The sequence below is a fragment of the Halichoerus grypus genome, chromosome 11 (genome assembly GCF_964656455.1).
Source record: "Halichoerus grypus chromosome 11, mHalGry1.hap1.1, whole genome shotgun sequence".
Classification (NCBI taxonomy): domain Eukaryota; kingdom Metazoa; phylum Chordata; class Mammalia; order Carnivora; family Phocidae; genus Halichoerus; species Halichoerus grypus.
In genome coordinates this window covers 68,583,491-68,604,466 of record NC_135722.1, presented here as the reverse complement: position 1 = coordinate 68,604,466, position 20,976 = coordinate 68,583,491, and the positions used below count along the sequence as shown (strand labels likewise).

The following is a 20,976-nucleotide window of genomic DNA, read 5'->3' as shown; positions in this document are numbered from 1 at the left end:
ATGCATTTTTTTACAGGGTGGTCACCGCCTTTCTTAAGAATCCATCTCCTACTGCTGACTAAATCCCAAATATTGAGCTTCAGATTCAGAATGAGAAAACCCTGCCCCTCAAGCAACCTCTTAAAAGCTGGGCTGTCACGTATTTCAATTTAATTGGGAAGAGAAGATTATATGCAGGATTGAGGATTTGGGGATCTTTCTAAGCCTGCAATAGAGTATGACTCAAATCTAAGAAGTCAATGTAAGCTACTATCTACCTAAATCAGGAAGCCCCTAAACCCCAATCTCTAATCGTAATTAACATTAGAATTAATTTCTCCTTTTCTCAGCTCTGCTGAGCATAGGGTTGACCCCATGAGCCTATTTTAGTGTAGACAAATGAATTGTAATTATTCAGCTGCTCATTGTGAGGGTGAGCACCCAATTTTATTCATCTTTGATCACATCACCACCATGGGTTTAGACTCAGAAATATTCAAGAAATATTTGTTAAGTTAACAGAACCAAGATAAGAAGCAATTATCTTTCCAGCAGAAGAAAAGACACGTCAAAATAGATGTTTTTAAAAAATTGTTCATTAGGCTTGTGACATAAAAAGTTATCATAAATATAACACTTCCTGATGTTACTGCTTCAGTATTTACTAAAACTTCCCAAAACATTGATTAAGCACTGATAGGAGTCAGGCATGTTTCAAATGTGAGTAAAAGAGAGTCCTTCCCCTTAAGGGCCTTGCAGTCTTTGAGTGGAGAAAGCCCCCTAACTCATAAGTCTTGTAAAGCAAGGTAGGTACTATAATTGCAGGTCTGTGAGGATGCTAGGGGTGTGGCGCACAGTAGGAGAGCCAGATAGCACTCACTTCAAAGAGACAAGAGGATGGAGGGAAAGGAAGGACATTTAGGGCAAAAGAAACAGGTAAAGAAATGCAATATATTCCAAGAATGTCAAACATCAAGTGTGTTCTGAGCATAGAGATCATGGAGGAAGGAGGGAATTGGGACCAGGATCTAAAGGTTTTTTGTTTTTTTTTTTAATTATTGAAATATAGTTGGAATACAATGTCACATTATTTTTGAGTGTACAACATAGTGATTCAAGAATTATATACATTGCTCACCACTCACCACAATAAGTGTAGACACCATCTGTCACCGTACAACAGTTATCACAGTATTATTGATGGTAATCCCTCTACTGTACTTTTCAGTTTTGTGATTTATTTTATAACTGGAAGTTTGTACCTCTTAATTCCCTTTGCCTATTTCAACAATTTCCCTACCCCTCTTGCCTCTGTCAACTACTAGATTACTCTGTATTTGAGTCTATTTTGATTGTTTATTTGTTTTGATAAATCCCACATCTGAGTGAAATCATATTGTATTTGTCTTTGTCTGATTTACTTCATTTAGCATAATACTCTCTATGTCCATTCATGTCTTTAATGGCTGAGTAATATTCCATTGTATATTCATATACTGAAACTTCTTTATCCATTCATCTATCTATGGACATATAGGCTGTGTCCATATCTTGGCTATTACAAATAATACTGCAATAAACATGGAGGTGCATATATCTTTTCAAATTAGTGTTTTTGTTTTCTTTGCTTAAATAGCCAGTAGAGAAATTACTGGATCATATGGTATTTTCATTTTTAATTTTTTGAGGAACTCCATATTACTTCCCACAGTGGTTGTACCAATTTACATTCCCACCAACAGTGCACCAGAATTCCCTTTTCTCCACATCTTTTCCAACATTTGTTATTTCTTGTCTTTTTGATTCTAGCCATTCTGACTGGTGTGAGGTGTTATCTCATTGTGGTTTGGATTTGCGTTTCCCTGATGATGAGTGATGTTAAGCATCTTTGATGTATCTGTTGGCCACTTGTATGTCTTCTTTGAAAAAATATCTATTCAGGTCCTCTGCCCATCTTTTAATTGGATTATTTGGGTTTTTTGTGTGTTGCATTGTATAAGTTCTTTAAATATTTTGGAATTAACCCCTTATCAGATATATCATTTGCAAATATCTTCTCCCAGTCAGTAGGTTGACTTTTTGTTTTGTTGATGGTTTCCTCTGCTGTGCAAAAACTTTTTAGTTTGATATAGTCCCAAGAGTTTATTTTTGCTTTTGTTTCCTTTGCCTCAAGAGACATATAAATAAGTTAAGCCTGATACACAAGAGATGACTGCCTATGCTTTCTTCTAGGGGGCTTATGGTTTCAGGTCTCTAACAAGTATTAAGCCCATTTTGAGTTTATTTTTGTGTATGGTATAAGAAAGTGGTCCAGTTTCATTCTTCTGCATGTAGCTGTCTAGTTTTCCCAGCACTATTTATTGAAATCCTGTCTTTTTTCCATTGTATGTTCTTGCCTTCTTTATAATACATTAATTAACCATATAAGTGTGGGCTTATTTCTGGACTCTTTCTTCTATTGATCTATATGTCTATTTTGGTGACATTGCCATGTTGTTTTGATTACTATAGCTTTGTAGTATATCTTGATCTGGAACTGTGATATTTTCAGCTTTGTTCTTCTTACCCAAGATTGCTTTGGCTATTTGACATCTTTTGTGGTTCCATTCAAATTTTAGGACTACTTGTTCTAGTTCTGTGGAAAAAAATGCTGTTGGTATTTTGATAGGCATTGCTTTGAATCTGTAGGTTTCTTTGGTTAGTATGGGCATTTTAACAGTACTGATTCCTTCAGTCCATGAGCATGGAATATCTTTCCATTTGTTTGTGTCATCTTAAATTTCTTTCATCTCTTTCTTGAAGTTTTCAGAGTATAGGTCTTTCACCTCCTCCTTGGTTAAGTTTATTCTTAGGTATTGTGTTATTTTTGGTGTAACTATAAGAGGGAATGGTTTTTTTAATTTCTCTTTCTGCTATTTAGTTATTAGTCAATAGAAACAACAGATTTCTGTTTATTAATTTTGTATCCTGCAACTTTACTGAATTCATTTATTCTAACAGTTTTATAGTGGAGTCTTGAGTGGGTTTTATTTTTATTTTTATTTATTTGTCAGAGAGAGAGAGGGAGAGAGCTCAAGCAGGGAGAGTGGCAGGCAGAGGAAGAAGCAGGATCCCTGCTGAGCAAGGATCCTGATGCGGGACTCAATCCCAGGACCCTGAGATCGCTACCTGAGCAGATGCTTAACTGACTGAGCCACCAGGCATCCCAATTTAGCACTTTTTTATATAAAGCATTATTTCATCTGCAAATAGTGATAATTTTACTGCTTCCATACTACCTTGGGTGCTTTTTATTTTTTTATTTTTATTTTTTTTGGCTGATAGTTGCAGCTAGGATTCTCAATACTATGTTGAATAAAAGTAAGAGGACATCCTTATCTTGTCCCTCATTTTGAAGGGAAAGCTTTCAGTTTTTCACCATTAAGTATGACATTAGCTGTGGGGTTTTCCATACATGGACTTTATTATGTTGAGATATGTTCTCTCTAAACCCACTCTGTGGAGAGGTTTTATCATGAATGGATGTTAAATCTTGTCAAATTTTTTCTAAGTCTATTAAGATCATATGATTTTTATCCTTCTCCTTATTAATGTGATATATCACATTGATTTGTGGATATTGAATCCTGCCTTCCTAAAATGAATCCCACTCAATCATGGTGAAAGATTGTTTTAATAAATTGTTGAATTTGGTTTCCTAATATTTTTTAGGATTTTTGCATCTACTTTCATCTGGGTTATTGCCTGTATTTTTTTTTTTTTTTTTTTGAAGCATCTTTGGTTTTGGTATCAGGGTAGTGATAGTATGTAGAATAATTTGGAAATTTTCCTTTTTCTTCTTTTTTTGGAATAGTTTGGGAAGAATAGGTATTAACTCTTCTTTAAAGGTTTGGTAGAATTCACCTCTGAGGCCATTTGGTCTTGGACATTTTTTTGTTGGGAGTTTTTTTATTACTGATGCAATTTCCTCACTAGTAAAGGGTCTGTTTAAGTTTTCTAGTTTTGCCTGATCCAGTTTTGGAAAATTGCATGTTTCTAGGAATTTATATATTTCTTCTAGGTTGTCTAATTTGTTGGCATATAATTTTTCATAGAAATCTTTTCTAATTTTTTGTATTTCTGTGGTGTCAGTTGTTATTTCTCTTTTATTTCTGATTTTCAGTCCTGTCTATTTTTTTTCTTAATGAGTCTGGCTAAAGGTTTATCAATTTTGTTGATCTTTTCAAAGAACCAGCTCTTAGTCTTATTGATCTTTTCTATTGTTTCTTCAATCTTGATTTCATTTATTTCCACTCTAATTTTAACTACTTTCACCCTTCTCCTAAGTTGGGTTTTTTTCTTCTTTCTTTTTCTAGTTCCTTTATATGTCAGGATCAGTTGTTTACTTAAGAATTTTCTTACTTCTTGAGGTAGGCCTGTACTGCTATAAACTTCCCTCTTAGAACTGCGTTTGCTGTTCCCAAGATTTGGGACCATTGTGTTTTCCATTTTCTTTTATTTTTTTAAAGATTTTATTTATTTATTTATTTATTATTTATTTATTTATCTATTTATTTATTTATCTGACAGCACAAGTGGGGGAGGGGGAGGGGAGCAGCAGGCAGAGGGAGAGGGAGAAGCAGGCTCCCCACTGAGCAAGGAGCCTGATGCAGCCTCGATCCCAAGACTCTGGGCTGAAGGCAGACACTTAACTAACTGAGCCACCCAGGTGCCCCTGTGTTTTCCATTTTCATTTGTCTCCATGTATTTTTTTTTCTCTGATTTTTTTTTTTTCATTGACCCATTGGTTTTTTAGTAGCATATTGTTCAGCTTTTATGTGCTTTTTTTTTTTTTTCCAGTTTTTTCTTTTGATTTCTAATTTCACACCTTTGTGGTCAGAAAAGATGCTCAATATGGTTTTATTCTTTTTAAATTTTTGAGGTTTGTTTATGGCCTAACGTGATCTATTCTGAAGAACGTTCCATGTGCACTTAAAAAGAAGGTGTATTCTGATGTTTATGGGTGGCATGTTCTGTATGTTTGTGAAGTCCATTTGGTCTAATGTGTAGGTCAAAGCCAGTTTCTTTGCTTATTTTTTATTTGTATGACCTATTGATGTAAGTGGGGTGATAAAGTCCCCTGCTATTACTGTATTGCTGTCAATTTTCTTCTTTCATGTCTGTTAATATTTTTTAATGTATTTAAGTACTCCTTTGTTGGGTACATAGACATTTACAATTGTTTGGTCCTCTTGTTGGATTGAACTTTTCATCATTATGTAATTCCCTTCTTTGTTTCTTATCACAGTCTTTGTTTTAAAGTCTATTTTGTCTTATACAAATATTGCTACCCTGTATTTTCTTGTTAATGTCCATTTGCATGGAATATCTTTATCCATACCTTTACTTTCAGTCCATATGAGGTGAGTCTCTATAGGAAACACATACATGGGCCTTGTTTTCTTTATCCATTCAGTCACTCTAAGTCTTTTGATTGAAGTACTCAGTCCACTTGTATTAAAGTAATTATTGAGAGGTATGTACTTACGGAGATTTTGTTAATTGTTTTCTGGTTGTTTTTGTAGTTCTCCTCTGTTTCTTTCTCCTTTTCTTGCTGTCTTCCCTTTTGGATTAATAGCTTTCTTTAGCATTATGCTTGGATTCCTTTCTCTTTATTTCCTGTGTATTTCTTATTTTTGGTTATCATGGGGTTAATATATAACAACCTACATGTATAGCAGTCTATATTGAGTTGGTAGTCACTTATATTCAAGAAATTTCTAAAAGCACTAAATTTTTACTCCCCCCCATGTTTTATGTACATGATGTTATATTTTATATCTGTTTATTTAGTATATCCCTTCACTAATTCTGTAGATACCGTTGATTTTTACAATTTTTATGTTTTAATCTCCATGCTGGGTTTATAAGTAACTAATTTACATTTTATTATGTTTGCATAATTTTCTTCTAGTTATGGACTTTTTTCCCAGTTACATAATTCCCTTTAATATTTCTTATAAGGCTGGTTTAGTGAACCAGCTGATGATGAACTCCTTTAACTTTTGTTTGCCTGGGAAACTCTTTATCTCTCTTCAATTCTGAATAATAACCTTGCTGGGTATTTTTTTTTTTATGTTATGTTAATCACCATACATTACATCATTAGTTTTTGATGTAGTGTTCCATGATTCATTGTGTGCGTATAACACCCAGTGCTACACTCAGTATGTGCCCTCTTTAATACCCATCCCTGGGCTAACCCATCAACCCACCCCCCTCCCCTCTAGAACCCTCAGTTTGTTTCTCAGAGTCCATAGTCTTTCATGGTTCATCTCCCCCCCCTCCAATTTCCCCCCCCTTCATTTTTCCCTTCCTACTATCTTCTCTCTCTCTCTCTCTTTTTTTTTTTTTAACATATAATGTATTATTTGTTTCAGAGGTACAGGTCTGTGATTCATCAGTCTTACACAATTCACAGCGCTCACCATAGCACATACCATCCCCAATGTCTATCACGCAGCCACCGCATCCCTCCCACACCCCAGCACTCCAGCAACCCTCAGTTTCTTTCCTGAGATTAAGAAACCCTCATATCAGTGAGATCATATGATAAATGTCTTTCTCTGATTGACTTATTTCGCTTAGCATAATACCCTCTAGCTCCATCCACGTTGTTGCAAATGGCAAGATTTCATTTTTTTTGATGGCTGCATAATATTCCATTGTATATATATATCACACCTTCTTTATCCATTCATCTGTTGATGGACATCTTGGCTCTTTCCATAGTTTGGCTATTGTGGACATTGCTGCTATAAACATTGGGGTGCACGTGCCCCTTCGGATCCTTGCATTTGTATCTTTGGGGTAAATACCCAGTAGTGCATTGCTGGGTCATATGGTACCTCTATTTTCAACTTTTTAAAAAAATTTTATTATGTTATGTTAGTCACCATACAATACACCATTAGTTTTTGATGTGGTGATCCATAATCCATTGTTTTTGTATAACACCCAGTGCTCCATGCAGTAAGTGCCCTCCTTAATACCCATCACTGGGCTAACCCATCGCTCACCCCCCTCCCCTCTAAAACCCTGTTTGTTTCTCAGAGTCCATAGTCTCTCATGTTTCATCTCTCCCTCCAATTTACCCCCTTCATTTTTCCCTTCCTTCTCCTAATGTCCTCCATGCTATTCCTTATCTTCCACAAATAAGTGAAACCATATGATAATTGACTTTCTCTGCTTGACTTATTTCACTTAGCATAATCTCCTCCAGTCCCCTCCATGCTGATGTAAAAGTGGGGTATTCATCCTCTGATGGCTGAGTAATATTCCATTGTATATACGGACCACATCTTCTTTATCCATTCATCAGTTGAAGGGCATCTCGGCTCTTTCCACAGTTTGGCTATTGCAGACATTGCTGCTATGAACATTGGGGTACATATGGCCCTTCTTTTCACTACATCTGTGTCTTTGGGGTAAATACCCAGGAGTGCAATTGCTGGGTCATAGGATAGCTCTATTTTTAAATTTTTGAGGAACCTCTACACTGTTTTCCAAAGTGGCTATACCAACTTGCATTCCCACCAACAGTGTAAGAGGGTTCCCCTTTCTCCACAACCTCTCCAACATTTGTTGTTTCTTGACCTGTCCATTTTTGCCATTCTAACTGGTGTAAGGTGGTATCTCAATGTGGTTTTGATTTGAATTTCCCTGATGGCTAATGATGATGAACACTTTTTCATGTGTCTGTTAGCCATTTGTATGGCTTCTTCAGAGAAGTGTCTTTTCATATCTCCTGCCCACTTTTTGACTTGATTATTTGTTTTTTGGTTGTTGAGTTTGAGAAGTTCTTTATAGATCTTGGATACCAGGCCTTTATCTGTACTGTCATTTGCAAATATCTTCTCCCATTCTGTGGGTTGCCTCTTTGTTTTGTTGACTGTTTCCTTTGCTGTGCAGAAGCTTTTTATCTTGATGAAGTCTCAAAAGTTCATTTTTGCTTTTGTTTCACCAAGCTTTTGGAGATGTATATTGAAAGAAGTTGCTATGGCCAATGTCAAAGAGGTTACTGCCTATGTTCTCCTCTAGTATTTTGATGGATTCTTGTCTCACATTGAGGTCTTTCATCCATTTTGAGGTTATCTTTGTGTATGGTGTTAGAGAACCATGGTGGTCGAGTTTCATTCTTCTGCATGTGGCTGTCCAATTTTCCCAGCACCATTTATTGAAGAGACTGTCTTTTTGCCATTGCATATTTTTTCCTGCTTTGTTGAAGGTTATTTGACCATAAAGTTGAGGTCCATATCTGGGCTCTCTATTCTGTTCCATTGGTCTATATGTCTGTGTCTGTGCCAGTACCATGCTGTCTTGGTGATCACAGCTTTGTAATATAGCTTGAAACCAGGCAATGTGATGGCCCCAGCTTTGTTTTTCTTTTTCAACATTTCCTTGGCGATTCGGGGTCTTTTCTGATTCCATACAAATTTTAGGATTGTTTGTTCCAGCACTTTGAAAAATGTCATTGGAATTTTGGTGGGGATGGCATTGAAAGTATAGATTGCTCTGGTTAGCATAGACATTTTAACAATGTTTATTCTTCCAATCCATGAGCATGGAATGTTTTTCCATCTTTTTGTGTCTTCTTCAATTTCTTTCATGAGTGTTTTGTAGTTCCTAGAGTATAGATCCTTTACCTCTTTGGTTAGGTTTATTCCGAGGTATCTTATGGTTTTGGGTGCTATTGTAAATGGAATCGTTTCTCTAATTTCTCTTTCTACAGTTGCATTGTTAGTGTATAAGAAAGCAACTGATTTCTGTGCATTGATTTTGTATCCTGCCACATTACTGAATTGCTGTATGAGTTCTGGTAATTTGGGGGTGGAGTCTTTTGGGTTTTCCACATAAAGTATCATGTCATCTGTGAAAAGAGAGAGTTTGACTGCTTCTTTACCAATTTGAATACCTTTTATTTCTTTTTGTTGTCTCATTGCTGTTGCTAGAACTTCTAGTACTATGTTGAACAATAGTGGCGAGAGTGGGCATCCTTGTCATGTTCCTGATCTTAAGGGAAAGGCTCTCAGGTTTTCCCCATTGAGGATGATACTCACTGTGGGTTTTTCATAGATGGTTTCATGTGTTTTCATTCTCATTGATTTCCATGAATTGTTTAAGTTCTTCTTTGATTTCCTGGTTGACCCAAACATTCTTGAGCAGAGTGGTCTTTAGCTTCCAAGTGTTTGAATTTCTGCCAAATTTTTTCTTGTGATTGAGTTCCAGTTTTAGAGCATTGTGGTCTGAGAATATGCAGGTAATAATCTCAATCTTTTGGTATCGGTTGAGACCTGGTTTGTGACCCAGTATGTGGTCTATTCTGGAGAAAGTTCCATGTGTGTTCGAGGAGAATGAGTATTCTGTTGTTTTAGGGTGGAATGTTCTGTAAATATCTATGAGGTCCATCTGGTCCAGTGTATCATTCAAAGCTCTTGTTTCCTTGTTGATTTTCTGCTTAGATGATCTGTCTATTGCTGAGAGTGGAGTATTGAGGTATCCTACAATTAACGTATTGTTATCAATATGACTCTTTATTTTGGTTAACAGTTGGCTTATGTAGATGGCTGCTCCCATGTTGGGGGCATAGATATTTACAATTGTTAGATCTTCTTGTTGGATAGGCCCTTTAGGAATGATATAGTGTCCTTCTGTGTCTCTAACTACAGACTTTAGTTTAAAATCTAATTTGTCTGATATAAGAATTGCTACCCCAGCTTTCTTTTGAGGTCCGCTGGCATGGAAGATGGATCTCTGTCCTTCCACTTTCAGTCTGGATGTATCTTTAGGTTCAAAATGAGTCTCTTGTAGACAGCATATGGATGGGTCCTGTCTTTTTATCCAATCTGCAACCCTGTACCGTTTTATGGGAGCATTTAGGCTGTTCACGTTGAGAGTGATTATTGAAAGATACGAATTTATTGTCATCATGTTGCCTGTGAAGACGTTGTTTTTATAGATTGTCCCTGTAAATTTCTGTTGTATATCACTCTTGGGGTCTTTCTCCTTTTATAGAACCCCCCTTAATATTTCTCGCAGGGCCAGCTTAGTGGTCACATATTTTTTCAGTTTCTGCTGGTCTTGGAAGCTCTGCATCTCTCCATCCATTCTAAATGACAGCCTTGCCGGATAAAGTATTCTTGGCTGCATGTTCTTCTCATTTAGTACCCTGAATATGTCTTGCTAGGCCTTTCTGGCTTGCCATGTCTCTGTGGATAGGTCTGACATTATTCTGATGTTCCTCCCTCTGTACGTAAGGAATCTCTTCCCCCTAACTGCCCTTAAGATGGTTTCCTTGGTTCTAAGATTTGCAAGTTTTACTATTACATGCCGGGGTGTTGGCCTGTTTTCCTTGATCTTAGGAGGGGTCCTCTCTGCCTCTAGGATGCGAATGTTTGTTTCATTCCCCAGATTACGGAAGTTCTCAGCTACGATTTGCTCAAATACATCTTCTAGTCCTCTCTCTCTCCCCACCCCCTCTGGGATTCCAATAATTCTGACACTGGAGCACTTCATGGTGTCACTTATTTATCTGATTCTATTTTCATGGATTCTGATTTGTTTTTCCCTGGCCACCTCTTTTCCTTTTTTTATCTGTTAAATTGTCTTCCAGGTCACTGATTCATTCTGCCTCACTTACCCTAGCTGTTAGACTATCTAGATTAGATTGGATCTCATTGATAGCATTTTTAAGTTCTGCCAGTTCAGCTTTCATTTCTGCCCTTACAGACTCTATGTTGCCATTAATCAATTTCTCCATTCTAGCTATTGTCTTCACAATTGCTACCCTGAATTCCATCTCTGACATTTTGGTTATATCTGCATCCATTTGTAAATCTGCAGCATAAGTCATAATCTCTGAGTCTTTCCTCTTTTGGGGGTTCCTCCTCCTAGTCATTCTGTTTAGGGGTGTTTGAGGGAATGTATAGAGTCCAAGTTATTGACCAGAACCCAAGCAAGATGCACCTGTTTTCTAGTGACCTTAGGGTTCCTGGCCTCTTGTTTTCCCAGCCTGTCTTCTGGGGCAGGGTCCTGCTGTGCTGTTACTCAGGCAACCCGGTTTGGGCAGAGTTGCCCTGCCCCTGTGGTGGGGGATGGCTCAGTGGGAACCAGTTTTTTTGGATTTTTATTCTCTGGCGGCTTTCCCTGGTGGCATTCTGCATCCCTCCTCAAGATTCAGAGCAGAAGAGACCATTTCCAACCCTCTGCCTCAGAGCAGAGAGATTGCAATCTGTTCTTCAGTGAGCTCTCCAGGCCACAGTCTCTCCGTTTCTGTCTGTGCTGCTATAAACTGCAGCATCCTGGGTTGTGTGCCCCTCCACAGTGCTCCCAGTCCCGTCTCCAGATCGGGGCATGTCTCTGCCCTTTGTGCTTCTAAAACCGCCAGCCTCCCCCAGTTCGCATGTGCAACCCCACAGCTCCAGTTTCCGTCTAAAGTCTTTTCCCCGCCGCTATGGGTCTGCAAGTCTGTGCCCAGTCCCCAGTGCGGGAGGCTATCGCTCACCGGCAGTGTACGATCCCCACAGCCAGGCTCCCTCCTGCTGCCATTTATCCTCCAGTATCTGCCCTTGGAATCACAGCTCCCCACTTCGTACCTCAAAACCAACCACCTGCGATCTTCTGTTTGTAGACATCCAGATCTTATATCTCAGGCTGATTTCATGGGTGCTCAGAGTGGTCTGGTAGATATCCAGCTCAATTCCAGGGACCAGTTGGAATAGGGTCCCCTACTCCTCCATCATCTTTTCCCCAGTCCTATTTTCAACTTTTTGAGGAACCTCCATACTGTTTTCCAGAGTGGCTGCACCAGCTTGCATTCCCACCAACAGTGTAGGAGGGTTCCCCTTTCTCCACATCCTCACCAACATCTGTCATTTCCTGACTTGTTCATTTTAGCCATTCTGACTGGTGTGAGGTGATATCTCATTGAGGTTTTGATTTGGGTTTCCCTGATGCTGAGCGATGTTGAGCACTTTTTCATGTGTCTGTTGGCCATTTGGATGTCTTCTTTGGAAAAATGTCTGTTCATGTCTTCTGCCCATTTCTTGATTGGATCATTTGTTCTTTGGGTGTTGAGTTTGATAAGTTCTTTATAGATTTTGGACACTAGCCCTTTATCTGATATGTCATTTGCAAACATCTTCTCCCATTCTGTCGGTTGCCTTTTGGTTTTGTTGACTGTTTCCTTTCCTGTGCAAAAGCTTTTTATCTTGATGAAGTCCCAATAGTTCATTTTTGCCCTTGCTTCCCTTGCCTTTGGCGATGTTTCTAGGAAGAAGTTGCTGAGGCTGAGATCGAAGAGGTTGCTGCCTGTGTTCTCTTCTAGGATTTTGATGGACTCCTGTCTCACATTTAGGTCTTTCAACCATTTTGAGTCTATTTTTGTGTGGGTCCAGTTTCATTCTTCTGCATGTGGCTGTCCAATTTTCCCACACCATTTGTTGAAAAGACTGTCTTTTCCATTGGACATTCTTTCCTGCTTTGTCAAAGATTAGTTGACCATAGAGTTGAGGGTCCATTTTTGGGCTCTCTATTCTGTTCCACTGATCTATGTGTCTATTTTTGTGCCAGTACCATACTGTCTTGATGATGACAGCTTTGTAATAGAGCTTGAAGTCTGGAATTGTGATGCCACCGGCTTTTCTTTTCTTTTTCAACATTCCTCTGGCTATTCGGGGTCTTTTCTGGTTCCATACAAATTTTAGGACTATTTGTTCCATTTCTTTGAAAAAAGTAGATGTTATTTTGATAGGGATTGCCTTAAATGTGTAGATTGCTCTAGGTAGCATTGACATCATCACAATATTTGTTCTTCCAATCCATGAGCATGGAATTTTTTTCCAATTCTTTGTGTCTTCCTCAATTTCTTTCATGAGTATTTTATAGTTTTCTGAGTACAGATCCTTTGCCTCTTTGGTTACATTTATTCCTAGGTATCTTATGGTTTGGGGTGCAATTGTAAATGGGATCGACTCCTTAATTTCTCTTTCTTCTGTCTTGTTGTTGGTGTATAGGAATGCCACTGATTTCTGTGCATTGATTTTATATCCTGCCACTTTACTGAATTCCTGTATGAGTTCTAGCAGTTTTGGGGTGGAGTCTTTTGGGTTTTGCACATAAAGTATCATATCATCTGCAAAGAGTGAGTTTGACTTTTTCTTTGCCAATTTGGATGCCTTTTATTTCTTTTTGTTGTCTGATTGCTGTGGCTAGGACTTCTATTACTATGTTGAATAGCAGTGGTGATAGTGGACATCCCTGCCGTGTTCCTGACTTTAGGGGGAAAGCTCTCTGTTTTTCCCCATTGGGAATGATATTCACTGTGGGTTTTTCATAGATGGCTTTTCTGATATTGAGGTATGTACCCTCTATGCCTACACTCTGAAGAGTTTTAATCAAGAAAGGATGCTGTGCTTTGTCAAATGCTTTTTCTGCATCTATTGAAGGGACCATATGTTTCTTGTTCTTTTTTGATTAATGTATTGTATCACATTGATTGATTTGCGGATGTTGAACCAACCTTGCAGCCCAGGAATAAATCCCACTTGGTCATGGTGAATAATCCTTTTAATGTTCTGTTGGATCCTTTTTTTTTTAATTTTTATTTTTATTTTATTATGTTGTTAGTCACCATACAATGCATCATTAGTTTTTGACGCAGTGATCCACGATCTATTGATTTTGTATAACACCCAGTGCTCCATGCAGTACATGCCCTCCTTAATACTGTTGGATCCTATTGGCTAGTATTTTGGTGAGAATTTTTGCATCCATGTTCATCAGGGATATTGGTCTGTAATTCTCCTTTTTGTTGGGGTCTTTGTCTGATTTCGGGATCAAGGTAATGATGGCCTCATAAAATGAGTTTCGAAGTTTTCCTTCCATTTCTGTTTTTTGGAACATTTTCAGAAGAATAGGTATTAATTCTTCTTTAAATGTTTGGTAGAATTCCCCTGGGAAGACATCTGGCCCTGGGCTCTTGTTTGTTGGGAGATTTTTTATTCCTGCTTCAATTTCTTTAGTGGTTATGGATCTGTTCAGGTTTTCTATTTCTTTCTGGTTCAGTTTTGGTAGTTTATACATCTCTAGGAATCTGGCTGGGTATTCTTGATTGTAAGTTTTTTTTTTTTTTTCCTTTTAGCACATTGAATATATTCTATCATTCCCTCTGGCTGCAATGTTTCTGCTGAAAAACCACCTGATAGCCTGATTGAGTTCCCCTTGTATGTTAACTGTTTTCTTTTCTTTTGTTGCTTTTTCATATTCCCTTTAATTATTAAATCTTTAATTTTTGCCATTTTATCCTGTGTCTTTGTGTATATCTCCTTGTGTTCAACCTGTTTTGGGGCTCCCTGTACTTTCTGGACATGGATGTCCATTTCCTTCCTGGATTAGGGAAGTTTTAAAATAAGTAACCTTCCCCCTTGTCTCTCTTTTCCACCTGGAACTCCTACCATAGGAATGTTACTATATTTGATGATATAACAGAAGTCCCTTAATTTATCCTAATTTTTTTATTACTCTTTTTGCTATTTAACTTGATTGCTTTTCATTACCTTGTGGTCCAGACCACTGATCTATTCTTTTACATCTTCTAATTGGCTCTTGATTCCCTCTAGTGTATGTTTCATTTCAGTTATTCTTCACCTCTGACTCATTCTTTTTATATTTTCTCTTTGTTGAAGGTCTCACTGAGTTTATCCATTCTTCTCTCAGTCTGGTGAACATTTTCTGACTTTGAATTCTTTATCAGGCATATTGTTTATCTCTGTTTCATTTAGCTCTTTTTCTGTGATTTTTGTCTTGCTCTTTTATTTGTAACACATTCCTCTATCTCCTCATTTTGTCTATTTCTTTGTGTTAGGTAGTCAATTAAATCTCCTGGCCTAGAAAATAGTAGTCTTATGTAGAAAGGTTATTGTCTTTCCTTCCTCCTCAACCCCCCTGGTCACTAGGAACCAGCACTCCAGGTGTGTTCCCTCTGTGGGCTTTATGCTCCCTATTGTTGGGGCTGAGTGGAGATTGCTATGGGCAAGCTATTGGGTGGGGCTGCAATGACCCACTTCACCTCCTGCAGGCACACTGGGCAGCATTTGCTCACTGTGCTGTGGAGAGGCCTGGGTGCAATTGCTGTCTTGTTGGTGGGTGAGTCCATTGCTGTGATTGCTGGGGGTGCACCAAACGGCAGTGCTTGCTCCCTGCACAGCCAACTAAGCGGTCTGGCTGCAGGAACTATGGGCACTGGTGTGTGGGTTTATCTAACCCCTTCACCCAGGGCAGGAGCCATTTTGGAGGGGTGCCTGCTCAGGTGGTCAAGTCGGGGGCGGGGCAGGTTGCAGGGGAACACTGGTGTGGGGCATGTGGTTCTAGCAAGGTAGATGGAGAGTGTTAGAACTGGCTCCTGTAAGCACTGGCTATCTGGGCTGGGGGAGGGCAAGAAAAATGGTGCCTGCCAACACTTTTGTTCCTGGAGCATGCACACATGCACACATCCTAAAACCAGTCAATAAATCTCCTTTATATATATATCAGGTGATTTTCAAACTGCTACTTCTGTGCTGTGTCTCAGGTTGAGTTATTTAGTATGCTGGCTCTTTAAGGGTGATACTTGGTTTCCAATTGCCCTCCAGTTCTGTCAGAGTTAAGCCTGCTGATTTTTAGCTCCCAAAGTGTAGCTCCAACCATTTTCAGAGCCAGACATTATGGAGACTGCCTTTTCAGTGCAGGTGTCCAGGGGATGGTGATGCTTGGTGTGGGTCTGATCCCTTCACTCCTTCATGTTTGTGATGCCCCTCCTATTTGTGAGTAGGCCTTAACTTCCCCCTCATTGCTCCCCAAACTGCTGTGTCCTAACATCATGACATTTACTGTGATCTGAGAAGTATGTGATTGGAGAAGGGATCTCTAACAGTTATACATTGTAGGGTGATAGTAAAAGCCAGCAATTATGACTTTAATTGCCCCAAATTGTAGAGTGTTAAAACATTAGGAATGTCATTTACAATGAATTTTTGTTTCATTCCCAAGAACTTGAAAAAAATTTTAAACTTTCTATCTGTAGCAGGTTTGAATTTTGCAGATCTGCCCTTGGCCAGATTGCCTTTACAGAGATGTTTGCTACAGAACATATCCCGTTTTGTTGTTCATTCAAACTGATCTCCCCACCTTGGTAAAAAGTCACCAGTCCAGTAATTAGGAATTGTTGTGCTAATTTGTTTTTAGCTGATGTCCCATATTGAGAAAATTGCATTTTACTTGGTTTGAGTTCTATTCTTGAGTGATGCTCAAGTTAAGAAGCATGTGTGCTTGGTAGCATTTAATTCCGTCAGTGGATAAAGTACTATAAATGAGATGGTCCATGTAGTCAGACCTCCAGTGAATACAGAATCATTAATTTTTTCTTCCCCCACTTTCAATGACCTTTGACCTTTGCCTGGACTCTTGCAGTAGCCTCCTAACTGATCTCCCTGATCCAACTCAAGTGCTCAGTCAATGTCTGTAGTGCTGTAGTACTGATTCCTCATCAGACAGCATCCTCTCACTTTGCTTCCATAAAACAGTCTTGTTTTTGAGAAATTAAAATTGAAAGTTCATGAATCAGTCCCAAGAATTCTTTCAAATCTGTAAACTTGAGCTATTGCTGTTCCTTCAACATACCAATCTCTAAATCTCTCCCCACCTTATGCCTTCAACTATGTTCGCTGAAATAAGTTGCTTCCTTAAATGCCCTCCTACTGCTATTGACTTTATCCTTCAAGTTAAGTTGAGGTTTTATGATGCCATTCAATTACTTCTTTGTCTTTGAAATCTTCTCAAGAATTTCTAGGTAAGGTCCGTTGCTCATTCATTCATGTATGAATGTTTTCCTTGTGCCAGGCACTGTTCTCATTGCTGGGAATAGAGATAGACCAAGGTTCTTATCCTAATTCATCTTCTACTCTAGTGTAGGTCATATAATAATGACAATAATTAAATGCTTGAATGTGTAATTCCAAATAGTAAAAAGTGCATTATAAATAATCAGGATACATACATAGAGCTATTTTTGATGGCAGTGGGGAGGCTTTTATATATTCTTTAGCTATAGGCAGCATATACTACTTCAGGAAATTGTTTCACATGTTTTTTCTTTGTTATAGCTCCTTAAGGTGATAAATACTTTTTACCTTTGTCACCTTTAATCCCTTCTACAAAACACTCAATAAGTATGTGCTGACCAAATAAATGTACATATGTATAGATAGGTAAACAAATGAATTATTCTCAGCCATGTTTTATCTTGAATTCATTGGAAAGGAAATCCTTTATGAAGTAATAATACTCCCAAGATGACAAACTAATTTCTTTTTTTTTTTTTTTTTTTTTTTAAAAGATTTTATTTATTTGACAGAGAGAGACACAGCGAGAGAGGGAACACAAGCAGGGGGAGTGGGAGAGGGAGAAGCAGGCTTCCCGCTGAGCAGGGAGCCCGATGCGGGGCTCGATCCCAGGACCCTGGGATCATGACCTGAGCCGAAGGCAGACGCTTAACGACTGAGCCACCCAGGCGCCCTGACAAACTAATTTCTTAACAAATACTGGGGTTCTAGCCAAAGACCAAATTACCTTTAGCACATGGATTAGAGTAATAAGATACTTCTTAGAACCAGGCATCTGGGTCATTTAATGGTCAAGTATCTTCAAAAAGAGATGGAGCCTCTATTAGCTAATCTATGTTCTATAATTTTACAAATGAAGAAATAATTTTACTTTCTCAAAAACAATAAATCTATTATACCAGTCTTAAGAATTAGTTTAAACTAAGATTTTGTTGTAAAATAATTTTCTGGGGGAACGAATGCAAATTTTGTCTAAAGTTTGGAAGATCTATATTGTAGAGTCATTTAAAATGATGTAATTATAGGGATACCTGGGTGGTGCAGTTGGTTAAGTATTCAACTCTTGGTTTCAGCAAAGGTCATGATCTCAGGGTCATGAGATTGAGCCCCACAATGGGCTCCATGCTCAGCATGGAGTCTGCTTGAGATTCTCTCTCCCTCTCCCTCTGCTCCTCCACCCATGCTTGCTCTCTCTCTAAAATAAATAAATCTTTTAAAAATGATGTAATTATATTGCCTAAGCACCATATAAAAGTCCACCCTTTTTAAAAAATTATTTTTATCATAATAAGTGTACTCTTTAATCCCCATCACCTATTTCACCCATCCCCCCACCCACCTCCCCTCTGGTAACCATCAATTTGTTCTCTATAGTTAAGAGTCTATTTTCTGGTTTGTCTCTCTCTCTCTCTTTCCCTTAAAAGTCCATCTTTATAGTGGACAGCTGGTGCCTGGTTCCAGGTTGTCTATTAACTCACTCTAACATTAATTAAATATTTTACTTCATCTATTTCTCAGCTTCCATGTCTGAATTATGGGCTTCTGCAAGCCTGCAACATATCTCAGAACCCCCAGGTCCTCTGCTTTCTTTATAGATCTGTATGAATCTACTGAAGTCCCCAACCCTCACCAGTGGCATGTTCTAAAACAAGAAGAAATCAGAATAAAAAGTACAGCATAGAAGGAAGCAAGTGTCCCCATAGGGATTAGTTGATAATTTTTTTGTTTGTCTTAAAAAAAAAAAGAAAAAAGAAAAACAGACAAAGCACAGTATATGGCAATGTTTGTTGAAGTTCTTTGGTTGTGGGTAGTAGATATCCTGCTATCAACTCTTGTTAATTTATGCCAAAAAGTAATCTATTGGAACTCTGTGGAATAGCTCATTGAATTAAATAAAACTCTAAACAGGGCTCTGAAAGGACCAGGACTATGACAACTCTGAAATTTAGCATAAACTAATGAAGGGCTTCACCACAGGGATGGATAAATCCTATCAATGACCATGACATTCCATGCTGCTCAAAATTTAAAATCTAGGGATAGAGAATTTGATTAACTTTTCTTGGGTCACCCCTATGTCAGGACAGCTGGGTGGTGAGGGATTTTGATTGAAAGACTCACTATGAATGTATCTAATGGAAAAAATGCTGTTCCCCAATGGAGAAGTCAGATGATTTTAGTAGAAGAAATGAAAACAGATGTTCAACAAACAAAATGCTCACCTCACACAAGATTTCAGTTCTAGTAAAGGGTTGTCATAATGTAAAGAGAAATGATTTTGGCATTAAATGACCTGGAGTTCAAATCTGAGGTTCCCTACTTAGTAGCTATTATATGGGGATTATTTTGCATTCCCCAGAGGTTTGTTCTCAGGATAAATGAATCTATACAAATTAGTGTCTAACTCAAAGTGAGTACTTAACAAATTATATCTATTATTCTTGCTATTATCAAAGAATGCATGTGTTTAGGGTATTTAGGGACAAGAATGCAAACATTACTGAAGAACCCTGAATGCCCCTAAGAGGACACAGCTGAGAGATATTCAGGAAGCAGCCTCAGGATGTGTGCATTTCCAGATATCTGATTGCAAAAGTCACTATCCTAAATTAATCTTAGAATTGTCTACTGCTGTGTCCTCATTGCAGAGCTTTGGCCCAAAGATACAGTGTTCAAATAATGGAATAGAGGGAGTAAATTGAAATGTTTGATTAAAATATGAGATGTTACTCTTTTCTCTCACTCTATTCATTGATACTTTCCAAACATAATCCTATTAAAACCAGGATTTTTATATGTGCAGAGCATACTAAGATGTGTGATAGGCAGGAAGAATCTGTGCAGGTGTAGGCAATAAATGTATACATTGCCTATAGAGAATTTAAAAATAATAATAAAAACCAACTAAAGACTATCTGCTCTTTATTACTACTATGGGCTGGCAATTCTAAACAATGTTCATGATAAAATAATCTCCTTTCAGTAAAAAGCTCCCTCTCTTCCTCTCCTTGATTCATCCTTATAGGTGTGTCTTACCTTTCCTGTCCTATTGCTAATTTTTGGAGGACAATCTCCATATCTTGTTCAATTTTGTAGCCCCTAGAGTAACTGGCATTGACCTTATGCTCATGTGAGGGAAATGGGCCTGGGGCCTTACCATAGTGATTTACTTGGTCCAGGTTACTCTCTTTAATAAAGATTTTTTACTCAATGAAATTAAATCTCAGGTTCCTTGTCTGAAAAATAGGACAATAATGCTCACCTGTGACCCTGAGCACTGTGATGCAGATTAGCAACAAAATGCATAAAATCCCTGGCACAATGGCTACCACTCAGTCTTTCAAAAATGAAGGCTACTTATTGTGATGTCACTGGAATCATTATTAAGTTAGATATATAGTAAAAGTATATCATATGTCAGGCTAAGCTATGGGAAAACAAAAGTTAACAAGACATTTCTCTTGCCCTGGAGCATATCATCAGCAAACATACACTTCAAAGTGGTCTAAAGTCTCTCCAGTCCTATGGAAAGAGCTGGTGAAGAATATAGGGCAAGGCACAAGATCACAACCTTAAATCCTATTGGGAAAGAAGGCATTCAGGAGAGGTTTCTAAGAAAAAGTAACCAATGAAACAGAGTATATGCTACCTGGAGACATCACTTGATGGAAGAAAAAAAAAAAATCAAGTTAATCATTCAGAAGTCAGAAGAAAATATGAGTAGGAAAATGCTTCTCTAAAGATGTTAAGTAAAAAAAATAAGACACAAACTATAAATTTCAATTGGAAAAACACCTAGAATAATTAGTGGAAGAAATCTGTCAAATTGTTAAAACTGGTTGTCTCTGGGTGCTAGGATTATAGGTAGTTTTTATTTTCTTTCCTGTATGTATGCAGTTTTTCATTTCAAAAATCAAAAGGTATAACTGTAAAATTAGAAGGAGAATTATTGTCCCTGGGCTGTTGAAACTAAAGGCTACATTTGTTAGAAATAAAACTTTATTTACTAGGCCCTAGAGCAAATAGCAGCTTCAGCTGATAAACTTAGAAGAATCTTATGAATGAGATGTGACTTGTGTGA

General features: G+C 38.0%; 1 long non-coding RNA gene across 2 annotated transcripts in view; it reads left to right on the top strand.

Moving 5' to 3' along the window:
• LOC118542007 (uncharacterized) overlaps positions 1-20,976 on the top strand; it is a 272,540-nt gene that overhangs the window by 38,663 nt on the left and 212,901 nt on the right. The window lies entirely within an intron of this gene.